We start from the raw sequence: 13,993 nt of genomic DNA, 5'->3' as shown, positions 1-13,993 counted from the left end.
GACTCAATGGACAGCAATGGCGCATGTGTGACTTACGATAAATCACGTAACGTCCAGTCCAGTAATATATATCAATGCTGCTGGCGCTCTGTCCTTCTCTCCACTTCCCGCTACTTAGCAGTGGGTGTCAGGTTACATTGTGCTGCATTCAATGTTGTCGGAAAAAAGAGTTTCATGCGCTTAATGTCCGATTTGCCATAACTATTTATTGAATTCATTGCCGCTAGCAGGGGTGGCAACAGGGGTGGCAAGACTCTCGTTTGGGGTGGCAACTGCCACCCCATGCCACCCCAGTAGCCCTGGTTCTGTTGAGTCCATTCTCTTGAACCTGCGTGGTGAAAGTATGAACTTGTAGGATTTCAGCATACACTTCAGGTCAATCAACTCAAACGACTCATGTGTTTCTGGTTCAGGTAGTTTGTAAAGGAAGTCTGGTCCTTTAAACCACATTGTGTCCATGAGTTGGGGTGCAGGTATTGACCTCGTAGCTAGATCGGCTGGGCTCTGCTCTGATGTGACATAATGTGTCACATCAGAGTGTACAGGAATATGGACTGGAAGCCCCGAGATCAAAGTGGGGAACCCCCAAAGGTGGTGTTCCCCACTGGAAAAATACCAGGGCCTCAGAGAGGAACTGGAAAAGACCTGGAAGGTGAAAACCACAGTGGTGCCTGTGGTCATTGGGGCCCTCGGGGCAGTCACCCCCAAACTGGAGCAGTGGCTCAAACAGATCCCAGGAACAACATCAGACATCTCAGTCCAGAAATGTGCAGTTGTAGGCACAGCCAAGATACTGGAGGACCCTCAACCTTGCAACGCTTCTCAAAATGGAAATCACTGGCACGTGCCATTGCCTTCTTAATTCATCAAGCTTGTTCTCACTCATCAAGCAACATGTCAAACCCTTCATGCAGGGGCTGGCATGAATGTAGACAGCCGCACTCTCCAAAGGAGCTGAATGCTGCCAGTAATCTTATTTTCCAGTCTGTTCAAAGGGATGCTTTTCCTGACAAATACACTTCTCTCCACGCCAATCAGACTGTCCACAGCTCAAGCTCCATCGTAACTCTTGACCCCTATATGGATGAAGGCCTCATAAAAGGTGGAGGTCGTCTCAAACATGCTTTATTGGATGCAGTATCCAAGAATCCAATCATTCTCCCAAGCAAACATCATGTGTCGAAGTTGCTTGTCCTGCACTATCATGCCATGGTTGTGCATCAAGGAAGGCAGTTTAATCAATTTAATCAGCAACATAGAATCAGAGATCATCATACACTTTATTAACAGTTGTATGGCATCCTGCCTTAGCGGTTAAGTAGGTTAATGAGTTTTACATGCCAGACCTGCTTTAAATACACTTTGAAACCACAATGCATGTATATCTATATAGTTATCATTGTAAACAATTTAATGACTTATTTTTGTCATAACTTGTTGCATATGGTGAACTGACAACTCCTCTGACGGTCAGACTTAATGCGCAGGCATGGTACTCACTGCATGTATGCTATTCTGATAGCATATGGTAATCTGATAGAACAACGGCTCACAGTGACTCCAATCCTATCTAATAAGTAAAGAGTCATTCAGAAAAATCAGACTGTTTCTGAATGTCACAGTGTTGGACACAGCGTTGTCCCATATATGCGACAAGTCAGTCAACATCTCCGCACAATAATTCAGCGCAGTGAGTGACTTTTTTTCATCACAATGCTTATGTGTCTCTATACAGCTAGCTTTGCTAACATCACGTAAACGGAGCTTACCGTCTTTGAGCTACTTTTCTAAGTGACGAAAAAAGTTAGACGTTGTCTCCACCATCTGTGAAAGCGAAGCGCTGCTGAGTTAGCGGTGGCCATCGGATTTCTTATGATTTATGCAGCAATATTCCATTACTGACTATTAGACTGACATCTTCTGCCGCTGAGAGGAAGCCACTGCGCATGTCTCAGAGCGCCGCGTGCGAGTGAAAGGTGGGGAGAGGAAGGGGAGAAACAGAAACACGTTATTGCTTGGATTTTAATCGGTGAGTTTTGCATCCACTGAAAACAAAGATGTTAACAAATAAACTGGACAGTATGCTGCACGTTTAGTGATATTTTCACAGTTGCGGTCTCGACTGGTCTTGAAATAAAATGCCGAGTCCTCAGAGCCCGAGACCGAGACAAGACCGAGACCAAATGTGGTCAAGTCCGAGATCATCAATAAATGGTCTCGAAACCAAGACCGATCTCAAGTACTACAACACTGGGGGCACCAACTTCATTGCAGCAAGTGTGGATCTTAGTATGACACAATCAAGGAAAGACCCTCCCAACATTGTCAACTATTTTCACGCTAACCGTTGCACATGCCTCCCATATGGGTGGCATCTGGGAAAGGATGATTGGGGTAACTCGCAGAATGCTGGATTCCATGCTCCTGCTGAACAAACACACCCATCTGACACATGAAGTGCTTTGTACCCTAATGGCTGAAGTATCGTCTATAGTCAATGCAAGACCCTTGGTTCCTATCTCAACAGATCTTTCCTCAACATCAACATTCATGTGACTCCCATATTGTGAAGTGTCTGTGGAAATAAATGTAAAATTAAAAACATATATATAAATATTCAAATTATTCTCTTTCACTCAGTGCATAAGACAACCAGCCATTGAGGAATCAGGAATCAACGTAGTGAAAGAACATAATGCATACTGGCTTCATCCCGTCCGACCTCATTGAAGATCCCTAAAATACCGTATTTTCCGCACTATAAGACGCACCTAAAAACCTTCAATTTCCTCAAAAGCCGACAGTGCGCCTTATAATCCGGTGCGCCTTATATATGGACCAATATTGAGCCACAACAGGTCCAGCAACGGACCTTACCACAGGGGCCGCGTTTCATTGGCTAATGCCCATTTTAGGTCACAGTGCAGCTACCACGTGCGTGACCGTCTCACAAACACAAGCTACAGTAGTAAACATATGCTAATGTACATTGTGGACCATCAAAACCATGAATGCCGACTTACCCAGCCTTGCAAGAACAATAGGCATCAGTGATCTTGTCCACAGCTATATTTATGCTGAGGGTGTGAGGATCTGCTGTTTTCCTCATCTATCGGTAGCTTTTAGCTGTGACGCGCACAATGTTGGAGGCATCCAGTGGCTCAAACACCTTGATGTCGTCCAAAAAAGATGACATGAACTTGTTGGTTCCCCTGTCCATTGTCGTGGCTGATATGTTGTGAAAATCCGGCAGAAATGCTACACTAATTAACTCAGATCGAAATGAAAGACGTCATGTTTACACAGACATGCAGTAGGCTGCTTACATAGTTGGTCCACTACGGTAAGCAGCCGCCAACTTCTTTTTCCCCCGTAGAAGAAGTAGTGCGCGGTGCATGCTGGGATAGTTGTCAGAACACTGGTTTGTTAATAAAGTTTGATAATACATTTAAAGGGGGGGAGGGGCAGGGGAAGAGAGACAGAGACTGCAGCGGCAGCGTGTCGGTTGGTCTGTGTTACCCAGAAAGCAGTTGGGCATAATATCGCAACACCAACACCTTGAGTGAAACAACGACTGGGCCAGCCTACTATATAAAGTACTCGGGGACCATTCCTTTATAAATGTGGATGTGTAATAATAGAGTATGAAGCGTCTATTCTATGCGCCTTATAATGCGGTGCGCCTAATGTATGAAAAAAGTCCTAAAATAGGCCATTCATTGAAGGTGCGCCTTATAGTGCGGAAAATACGGTAATTGTTTTTACAGCATTTCACAGAAAGCACAGACTTTTTCGTTCACGTTGGTTTCAGCGGCTGTGCAGTTGATCAGGCAACCGCCATTAAACTCATTACTGCGACCCACTGGACTGGAGTCTGAACAGGAAGTTGACAGAAAAAAAAATCTAGAAGATTTGTTTTTGAAAAAATTACATGACAATATATTTTATTTTTATTATAATTAACTACTAATATGTTTTTAATCGTATAGATGTTCATTTACTCAATTCTACTTTGAGCTATCTTCGTTTTAGTTTATACAGAATATAATAAATATAATTGATCATATCCAAGTTATATTTATTGCTTAACTAACAAAAACAAAAAAAAGAATAAAAATGCTTATGCTCTATCAGAAGGTATCACATATTTTCAACTATTTTGTTCTTCAATTAAAACTCAAGAGTTAAGCAACTAATTGTATATACCAGGAGTCCCCAAAGTCCGTCCTCGAGGCCCGGCATCCTCCATGTTTTAGTTCTCTCCCTGGTTTAATGCACCTGGATCAAATGATGGCTCGTTAGAAGGCCTAAGAGGAACAATGAAAAGCTGAAAAGGTTGTAACTATCACCAGGGAGAGAACTAAAACATGCAGGATGCCGGGCCTCAAGGACCAACTTTGGACACCCCAGGTATATACTGATAAACTATCTGTAGTTTCTTCAGCCCTGTATTGTGGTATTGAATTCATACTGCTTCTACAATATGACTTGACTCTGGGTCATTGAAGAAATCAGTGAACATTAACATTTAGTTTGAATATTGTTCACAAAAATATTTTTTGTACATTGAACCACTCTGGAACACGTTTTTTTTCTTATTTTTGATTAAGTTACGTAATGATAAATCTACAGATGGGTGGTATGTCAGTCACTTAGTATGTATGTAATCATGCATATTCTACTTTTATATTATCAATTCAATCAAAACTAAGTTTTTCAGTGCTCCTAACACACCTGTAAGATTTATTTTGCCAGATAAGATAGATCATTGTTTGAATATTCTTTCTCCAATCATACTTCTTCATGGCATTCTTCTATAACTATAACACTCGTTTGAGTGTTTCAAAGGAAACTGGGAATGTTTAATCACAAAGTCCAGATTATGAGGTGATTTCAGAAGAGTCAACAACAACTTAGTATGCCATGAACATCTGGCTATGGTACTAAAATGACCAATATTTTACATGTGCAAATGATTGGAACTTTGTCACATGATGGCACAACCGATGTGCTTTATGTGAAGCTCAGTGTTTTCACGTCAGCAGAAACACTTCAGCGGTGGCTCTGTCTGCATTCCACCACACAATCTTGGATGAGTTTGACAGACATGCAATGTTGACGATACATCATCAGATTTACCCTGAAATGCACACTTGGTTACATCCGTAAGGTGAGCTAAGTGTGGTCAAGCGCTGGATGGTGACTCACTCTGTATTTGTTTCATTTGTATGACTTTGTAACATTTAAACATTTTTGGCTTTAATGCCTGCTTTATATTTAACCAAGTCTCATTATTTCTCAAGATAACACTGAGAGGTTTTGGTCGGGTTCTGGAACTGGTAAACCGACCTGGATGGTGTACAGAAGGTAAAATGGGTGAACTACAACAAGGTAGTCACAAAGGCCTGCACTCAATAGATTTGCATTTGCATGACTCTCAGCAACTTCTTTTAAATATGAAAACCTCTCCTAGGCCCAAGGGGAGGGAAGTGATGGGGCAACACGTACACACAAAGGTTCTGTCGGTTCTTTGCAGTTCCCTACAATTTCCCATTCTGACAAAAAACCCTGCTGATAGCCCTCAAAGTCTAAGCGCACGGCAACGCTAGGTGTCAATAGCTGTAGAAAATCCCACTTTTCATGCAGTGTGGATTAGGGCTGGGCAATGTATCGAGGAAACTCAATGTGTCGCAGGTTTTTCAATTTATGATGGTTAAAATGGCTCTTTGCAACCATCGAGTATAAATTGTCGTTAAAACAAGGTTTATCCGACACACTATGAAATGCATCATGAGTCCCTCCCCCGGACTCGTGACGACGGAGTGCTGGGTGTGGCCTGCAGACATTTTGGGGAAGTGAGAAACTAAAACACACACAGAGGTCATTGTGAGTGTGTGTGTTACTGTGTATTATGCTGCTGTTCCTGACCGCCTGGAGGTCAAAGCGTCCCCACGCTCAGCTTCATACAGGACTGCCAGTGCTGACGGCTGATGATACTGCTGCACTGTGGTTGTGGACACCTCAAACGCCCCAGACCCGTACTTCAGGGTATTGGTTAAGTGGCACAACTCTGCCTCACCTGCTGGAAGCAGCAAATCGTGTTGAGGCTCATGGACTAGCTGGCTAATACTAAAGCAGGGAGACATTTGGAGGCTGGCGACAAACTGTGAGCTAGCAGATAAGTTGATTATTTTTGTTGGCAAAAAACAACAAAAATCATTAAAAAGAAGTAACATGAAGGAGGAGTGGGATGAATGATGAGATAGAGGTAGAAGGAAAGGCTGGTAAGATGATGGGAAGAGTGAAGGGTAATGAAGCGGGATGAGATGAATGATAGAAGAATGTGAAAGAGGTGGATGTAGAAAGATAAAGGACCAAGAAAACAGGAGGGAGAGAGAAAAAAGAAATAGCTTTTCAGACAGTGCAAGGACAAGCTGGCTGGAGAAAAACGGGTTACTGATTTTACACACACACACATGCACACAAATATTTTGAGCCTTTTCACACTGCTTTAATGAAGCTGTCAAGATGAAAAATGAGCTAGTTATATCTAATAACGCAGGAAGTTATGAAGCAAACTTTTCATGCAGAACTGTAAAGGAAAGTGGATTGTGTGCTGATTAGAGAGCAGAGGAGACGTCCAGTGTTTGTCAGGAGTTCAGTCATGAATTTTGTTGCTGTAGTTCCCTGAAAAGACGAGACATTTACCAAATTATTAAAAGATTTTATGTTGTACATAATATAAAGTCATACTTATTATATTACTTTGGTCACATTTCTGCTGCTAACAGTACTAAATACATTATGAAAGAAACATGTTTACAGGTGTTGCATGTCAAAACCAATTATTTAATCTGAAAGAACATAAAGAGAACTTTCAAACAATACCAAAATGTATGCTGATGAATTTGTAGCTTATTTATTTTATTAACTGGCAATTTAGATGTGTGATGCTGTTTCATGTTGGGGAGTTGAGTTGAAGCTGTGACGCGCAACCAAGTTCATGACTGATCAACGGAGGAAGGAGCAGAAAGGTCCTGGATCAGTTCCATCCTCACGGTTTTGTTCTGTTTGGTAATGTGAAGAACAAGGGCAAATATGGAGCTCACTACTGCCCCCTGTCAGCGTGGCATGGGGGCCTCGTCATGTGTATCTTCACTACACATTTATAACTGATTAAAAAGACTAAAAAAGTCACACATATCCATTTAATATATTAGAAAGAGTGCTTCGTTCACCATGTGTGCCAGCTGTTATGCATTTTTGCCTTGTGCAAAGTAAATGGAACCTGAAAGGTTTTTCAGGTGTGTTGGACTTTGCACACCTGAAAAGTCCAAATTGCTAATTAAAACTCAGGAAGACAATTGTGAGTTAAAGCACTTAGACAAAGATGAAATCTATTACCTTAATTTTGGTAATTTCATCTCACCCAACTTAACTGTCAACCATCAGAAGTGTGAGCGCAGATGTTAGTCCTCCAACCATGACTATATTTTATTAGGAGGTGAGCCATATTGGTTTTTGAGGGTCTGCTTTGTGAGAAACACAATTTTTTAGACTTGAGTCTGGTTTCATTAATTTCTGTGGATTAATCTTCCTTGAAACTTGGATATTCCTAGTTTCCAGAGAACTACCTCCAGTCTAAGGAAGCTTAAAGAACTGTAACAAATGTAACACTCCTGTATTTTGGGTCTGAGCATAAATTGAATGTGCCATTGTAAAAATGTCAAAAGCTCCCTAGTTCACATTTGAAGCACAGCAACAAGTTAGCTTTTCTGTCCATTTCTATTGAATTATAATTCACGTATCAGCTTCACAGGTTTTCTGGTTACTCGAACAGAAATCCAGACTTCAACAGCACATCAAGAAGTGCCATAAACTGTTAAACCAATTATGGAACTGGATTGGTTTAATCAAAGGTTTTTAATCGGTCAAGATCAGAGCAATATCAATACCTGCATCTCATACTTGCATTGTTTCCTGTGAATATTCTGTAGATGGTCATCAATTTTAAATTATGCATGATTAAGGTGAAAGTGATACCAGCTTTGGAGGTGATGAAAGATAATCTAATTGGTTTAAATGAATTTTGTTAAATGTGAATCCCTGCTCCCTCTGGCTGCTGGTTACAGATTTCTTCAGTATGTATATGTGTGCACGTGTCCATGCTTCTTTAACGCATTGGAATTTTTTGCTTTTGCTTTTGCATTTCAGTAGTTGAAAGTCCTGACAAGTTGGTGTTAAATGCAAAGATGATAATAAAGATGGTCAGAAAATACATACCTATGTGTGAATTGTTTAAGAAGTTATTGCAGTTTAAGGTTTTGGTTTTTAAAAAGACTAGTATGCACACTAAGACGTTACAGTGAGTATTAGGATGTCTTGTGGTAATAAAGAGTGTCATTGTTTTGCTGATATCTTGGTTTAATAGTAGATGTTAGCCTCCAGCTTTCACAGCAGTGGCCTGTGGGAGAAACCTGAGCACCAGAATGAATAACAAAACTTATCCAATGCGTGGATGTGCAGAACCAGAACTACGGCATCTGTGAAAGCCCAATGTTGGTGTGCACAGTCAATACTCTACGTCCCCTTTCTTTAGCTCATGCCTATTATCATGAAACATTAAGAAGTCAAATTATGCCATAATTTCAACAGTAGCATGACAACCACATTCCATAGTATAGTATCTGGACCTGAAATAAGAACATTCATCATAACCATGACCTTAAATACAAGTAAAATAAAGACTAGGATGAACCTTTTTTCTCTTTTGTTTTTTAAACTAGTCATAACAATATTAATGATGCAGCCACATTGTAGAGCTGTAACAGCAAAGTTGCTCGGTCACAACACTTAGTCCAAGTATTTAGGATTTGGTTTAGTGACACGGTCTGAGCGTGTTCTGTAGAGATTGTTTATCATGGTCAAGGACAAATCAGTAATTGGAATTTGGACCCCACAATGCTCAGAGTCCATTTTCTGTTGTGTTTGTCCAGTAATGGCGATGGGCTTGTCTGAGGTAGGGCCAGCATCCTGATACTGAGTCATTTGGATCAAGCTGAGTTGGAGGAGGCTCAGCCACAGGTTAAATGTGTTTCCTGTTCTTCCAATAGCAGGGGTGGTCAATCCAGGTCCTGAAGGGCCGGGGTCCTGCAACTCTTAGATGTCTCCCTGGTCCAACACACTTGAATCCAACAGCTTAATCACCTCTGAAGTGAAGTCAAGGTGCCCAGAGTTCTGCTAATGACCTCATTGTTTGACTCAGGTGTGTTGAAGTAAAGATACAGCTAATAGTTGCAGGAGACTGGCCCTCCAGGCCTGGAGTTGCCCACCCCTGACCTATAGGTTTGTCCTTCTGACTGAACCAAATAAGACCTGGACTCATTGCACATTTCTTTGATGGATCCCATGCGGTCATAACCTTTTGGTGTTTGTAGCCTGATGACTTGTCCTTTCTTTAGTGGCTGAAGAGGTCGACTCATCCTGTCATAATACACCTTCTGTGCCAATCTGTTGTTGAGAAGTTGAGCACTGATGTCCTCAGGATTACACATATCTGGTGCTAGCAGTTCCTTTGAGAGCGGAAGCGTAGTTCGTGTTTGTTGCGACATAAGTCATTGCGCTGGAGATCCGAGTATGGTGTCACAAAGTGCATTCCTCATGTTCAACAGGTTGAGAAAGATGTCAGTCTTGTCTCTGTAAGATTTCTCCATAAGGCTCTTAACACTATATACAGCTCTCTTAGCTAATCCATTGGACTGAGGGTTCTCAGGGTTACTCATGACCTGAGTGAAGTCTCACCGTTTGGCAAAGTCTTTAAAACGTTGGCTTGTAAAACTGCCTGCCTTTGTCTGATATCAGAGTGTGAGGTGCTCCATGGACTGCAAAATGATATTTCAGCTTGCCAATGACTGTAACAGATGGGAGATCGCGAAGCAGATCAGCCTGAATAAGAGTAGAGAAGTACCAGACCTGCTTGTTGCACCATTCAAAGGAATCAGTAGCTACTGTGGACTGGGGTAGCTGTGGAAAAGAGTGCAAATGCAGTGGCTCCTTCTGCTGATGCAGTTTAGTACTATTACATACAGAGCATCTCTGTACTTCCTCATCAGTGTCTCTTGTCATTGTGGGCCAGAACACTATGCTTCTCACCTTGCGCTTGGTGTCCTCTGCTCCTGGGTGTCCTCTGTGAAGTATGCCCACAAATGTCTTCTGTAATGAGAGGGAGATTACAATTTTCTGTCCCTTCATCACAATGCCCTCTGTATTGTGATGTAGATGGTACGGTGGCCGACAGGTGCAAATGCGCAGCAAAAGAGAAAACATGCAAACAAAAGAAAAGACACGCGCACAAATGAAATGCGGCAAACAAAAAGTGTTGAAAACGGAAGTGCTCCAGACCACTAGGGGGAGTCTAACAAAAAATAGCTGTGTCCGAATGGGCTCTTTGCACCTAAGGCATTGACGTCACATCTCCAGGAGCTAATGCGGCTCACTTTTTTCCGCTTTGAGTTACCATGACTGGTAGAAAAGACCAAGTCGTATTTCAGATGCAAAAAAACAATACTATTAACATTGTTGTCTTCCTAATATAATGGGCTTTTAAGTTTTCGTTAATTTCCAAACGATCCTGAATCCTGAAGATGGCTTGTAAATATCTGTCGCTACCAGCTAACGCCGCACAGCAAAGTTTGCAGCCTTCACTTCACTCCGGATCAGCCTAAAACTACCGGGGATACGGATGGTAAATAAAGGAGCCTCCCTGAGTTATTTCCATGGAATCACTTCTATATTCAGCCTGAAAGAGTTTATGGGAACGAGAGAGCAGACCAGAGCCAGACAGCCGAGCAACTGATCCGCCTGTACATCCTGCTGTAAACACCGTCCTATCTGAGCTCTTCACAAGAAACATGCAAAGGTAATAAAACGAAATAACACGGAGACATGAAGCAACACGGTCATATTTTTCTAAAAGCAGCAACTTTGAACCTGAACAGCTGAACCAGATCTCTGACACCAGAGCTGCGCTACTGTCAAGCTATGAGGCTTGTTGAGCTCCGTCAGGCTTCGGAAGTAAAAAGTCCGAACCGGAACCTCCCCGTTAGTCTGTGACACTAACGACAATAAACACACATAATATACTTGAAAATAAGGTAAATACATTGTCTGTTAGAATGTTTAGATACTTAAATAGCACATTTTACAAGAACAATGTCCGAGAATATTGCCTACTAGCATAAGCTAACGTTAATGTTAGCCACAAAGTTTAAGTTAAACTCACCTTCGTGTCAGTGAATGTATAACGAGGCGAACATCTTAAAACCTTTCTCCAGCTGACTTGTTGGGGCTTCGAATCGATGTACAAACCTTTGCCAAGCACTGCAAGCACCTATTGTAAATGATATTTGTATTGGATCGGAAACAATCGAGCCGCTTTACCCCGAACGCGGAAGCTGAGGTGCAAAGAGCCCATTCAGGCTCTGCATCCTTTCAAGGGCCCTGAGAAACTGATCCTTCGAAGCATAGACATAATAAAAGAGTACACCCCCCCCCCCCCACGATTGGCTGCTCCGGCGCAAATACGCTCTTGGAGCGGTCGTCCCTCCTGCTTTGCTCAACCAAAACAGCAGAAGATGCCTTCAGCACTGCGGAATATTGTTGATCGGATCGACGGACTACTGACGTGAGGGCTCGACAGACTTTTCGCAAGTAAGATGGACATATTACTGTGTATTTTTGTGATTAGAATATTACTATACTGTATTTATGTCCACTGGCGAAATACCAGCTAATGCTAGCTATAGTGCTTGGTGTTCAGCCCCCGCTCTGACAGCTAACCGAGATTCCGTAAATCTTAAAATGTTTCAGTCATTCTCCAACATTTAGATTATCTGATACAAGAGCCTACTATAGAAATGAAACAATATTATAAAAATCATAACATTCACCAGCAAAGTTTACACAGATGACAATGGCTATTATTTAATTATTTAACTCGGTCAACGTAGGATAACTCGAAAATGTCCCGTTTTTGTTTTGAAGGTTTCCTACGACGTGAGGAAGAAGGAAGAGACAGATTCACTGCACAGCACGGATGAATCTCGTATCGGATTTTGGACCCAATCTCAGCTGCTGAATCACTCTTAAACCAGAACTCGTAGGCTGGAAAACATTATATATAATGTGTGTGTGTGTGTGTGTGTGTGTGTGTGCATAATCATGCATAGCCTAATGTATATTATTCAGTATTAATGATTATTTATTTATGTTTGTATACTTATATAAGTATGTATTGATAAGACGAGAGCGGTCCATTAGGCGTCTGTCCTTTTATTATGTCTATGTGAGAAACGGCCCGATCTACAGAAGACGGATCCTTCGAAGGCCACGAATATGGACGACCAGAAGAGAGAAGCTGTAGCCTCCGGCTAGCTGCCTAGCCTCCATCTCGGCGTTATGTTGCTTAGCAACCGTGACAACGTGAAGCACAGAGCAGCGAAGGAAAAAAAAAACGGACTCAGTTGTTTTTTACTCTTTATTTCTGTATTATTCTTCACCTTTTGTAATAAAGGTTGTTCCATAGTAAAAAGAAAATCTGTCTGATTCTAAAATGTTTAATGTATACAAGGGATATTATTCATTTTCAAATACTCTCCAGATCTCAGGTAGTAAGACATTACAGTTAAATAAACTATGTTTGAAGGCTTAACTTTAATCAGTCAAACCCATTTGCTCAGGAATAAATTAAATACTTTATTAATATCTACATGGAGCGCCCGGCCAGCTGACAGCTTGCGAGTGAAGCTGGCTGTTAATGCAGCGGGAGAAGACATCTCCGAAAACGTCGGAGCAATATTGGAAGTAGGTGATTTATTAATGAACCGAGCAGATATTTCAGATCTACACATCTACATTCTCGCCTAAAAACATTGTAAAAAATAATTTTGTGTAATTTTAAGTGTAATACAGCAAAAATTATTTTGTCGCCATTGCTGCTTTTCTGAACACCCGCTTGAAAGGATGCAGAGCCTGAATGGGCTCTTTGCACCTCAGCTTCCGCGTTCGGGGTAAAGCGGCTCTATTGTTTCCGATCCAATACAAATATCATTTACATTAGGTGCTTGCAGTGCTTGGCAAAGGTTTGTACATCGATCCGAAGCCCCAACAAGTCAGCTGGAGAAAGGTTTTAGATGTTCGCCTCCACGAAGGTGAGTTTTACTTAAACTTTGTGGCTAACATTAACGTTAGCTTATGCTAGTAGGCAATATTCTCGGACATTGTTCTTGTAAAATGTGCTATTTAAGTATCTAAACATTCTAACGGACAATGTATTTATCTTATTTTCAAGTTTATTGTCGTTAGTGTCAGAGACTAACGGGGAGGTCACGGTTTGGGCTTTTTACTTCCGAAGCCTGACGGAGCACAACAAGCCTCATAGCTCGACAGTAGCGCAGCTCTGGTGTCAGAGATCTGGTTCCGCTGACTGTTCAGGTTAAAAGTTGCTGCTTTTAGAAAATATGACCGTGTCTTTTAAGGTCTCCGTGTTATTTCGTTTTATTACCTTTGCATGTTTCTTGTGAAGAGCTCAGATAGGACGGTGTTTACAGCAGGATGTACAGGCGGATCAGTTGCTCGGCTGTCTGGCTCTGGTCTGCTCTCTCGTTCCCATAAACTCTTTCAGGCTGAATATAGAAGTGATTCCATGGAAATAACTCAGGGAGGCTCCTTTATTTACCATCCGTGTCCCCGGTAGTTTTAGGCTGATCCGGAGTGAAGTGAAGGCTGCAAACTTTGCTGTGCGGCGTTAGCTGGTAGCGACAGATATTTACAAGCCATCTTCTTAATTCAGGATCGCTTGGAAATTAATGAAAACTTAAAAGCCCATTATATTAGGAAGACAACAATGTTAATAGTATTGTTTTTTTTGCATCTGAAATACGACTTAGTATTTCTACCAGTCATGGTAACTCAAAGCGGAAAAAAGTGAGCCGCA

General features: G+C 41.7%; 1 long non-coding RNA gene across 1 annotated transcript; it reads left to right on the top strand.

Annotated features, from left to right (window-relative positions):
- Nucleotides 1–11,509: 11,509 nt before the first annotated feature.
- Nucleotides 11,510–12,927, top strand: LOC148155669 (uncharacterized). Its single transcript, XR_015765143.1, has 2 exons — nt 11,510–11,709; nt 12,043–12,927. It is a non-coding gene; the product is annotated as an uncharacterized LOC148155669 (long non-coding RNA).
- Nucleotides 12,928–13,993: the final 1,066 nt, after the last annotated feature.

This window comes from Poecilia mexicana, unplaced genomic scaffold (assembly GCF_051168715.1).
Source record: "Poecilia mexicana isolate PSO_F unplaced genomic scaffold, ASM5116871v1 scaffold_13, whole genome shotgun sequence".
Classification (NCBI taxonomy): Eukaryota; Metazoa; Chordata; class Actinopteri; order Cyprinodontiformes; family Poeciliidae; genus Poecilia; species Poecilia mexicana.
The sequence above is the reverse complement of the archived record's forward strand: the minus strand, read 5'-3'. Positions and strand labels throughout refer to the sequence as shown.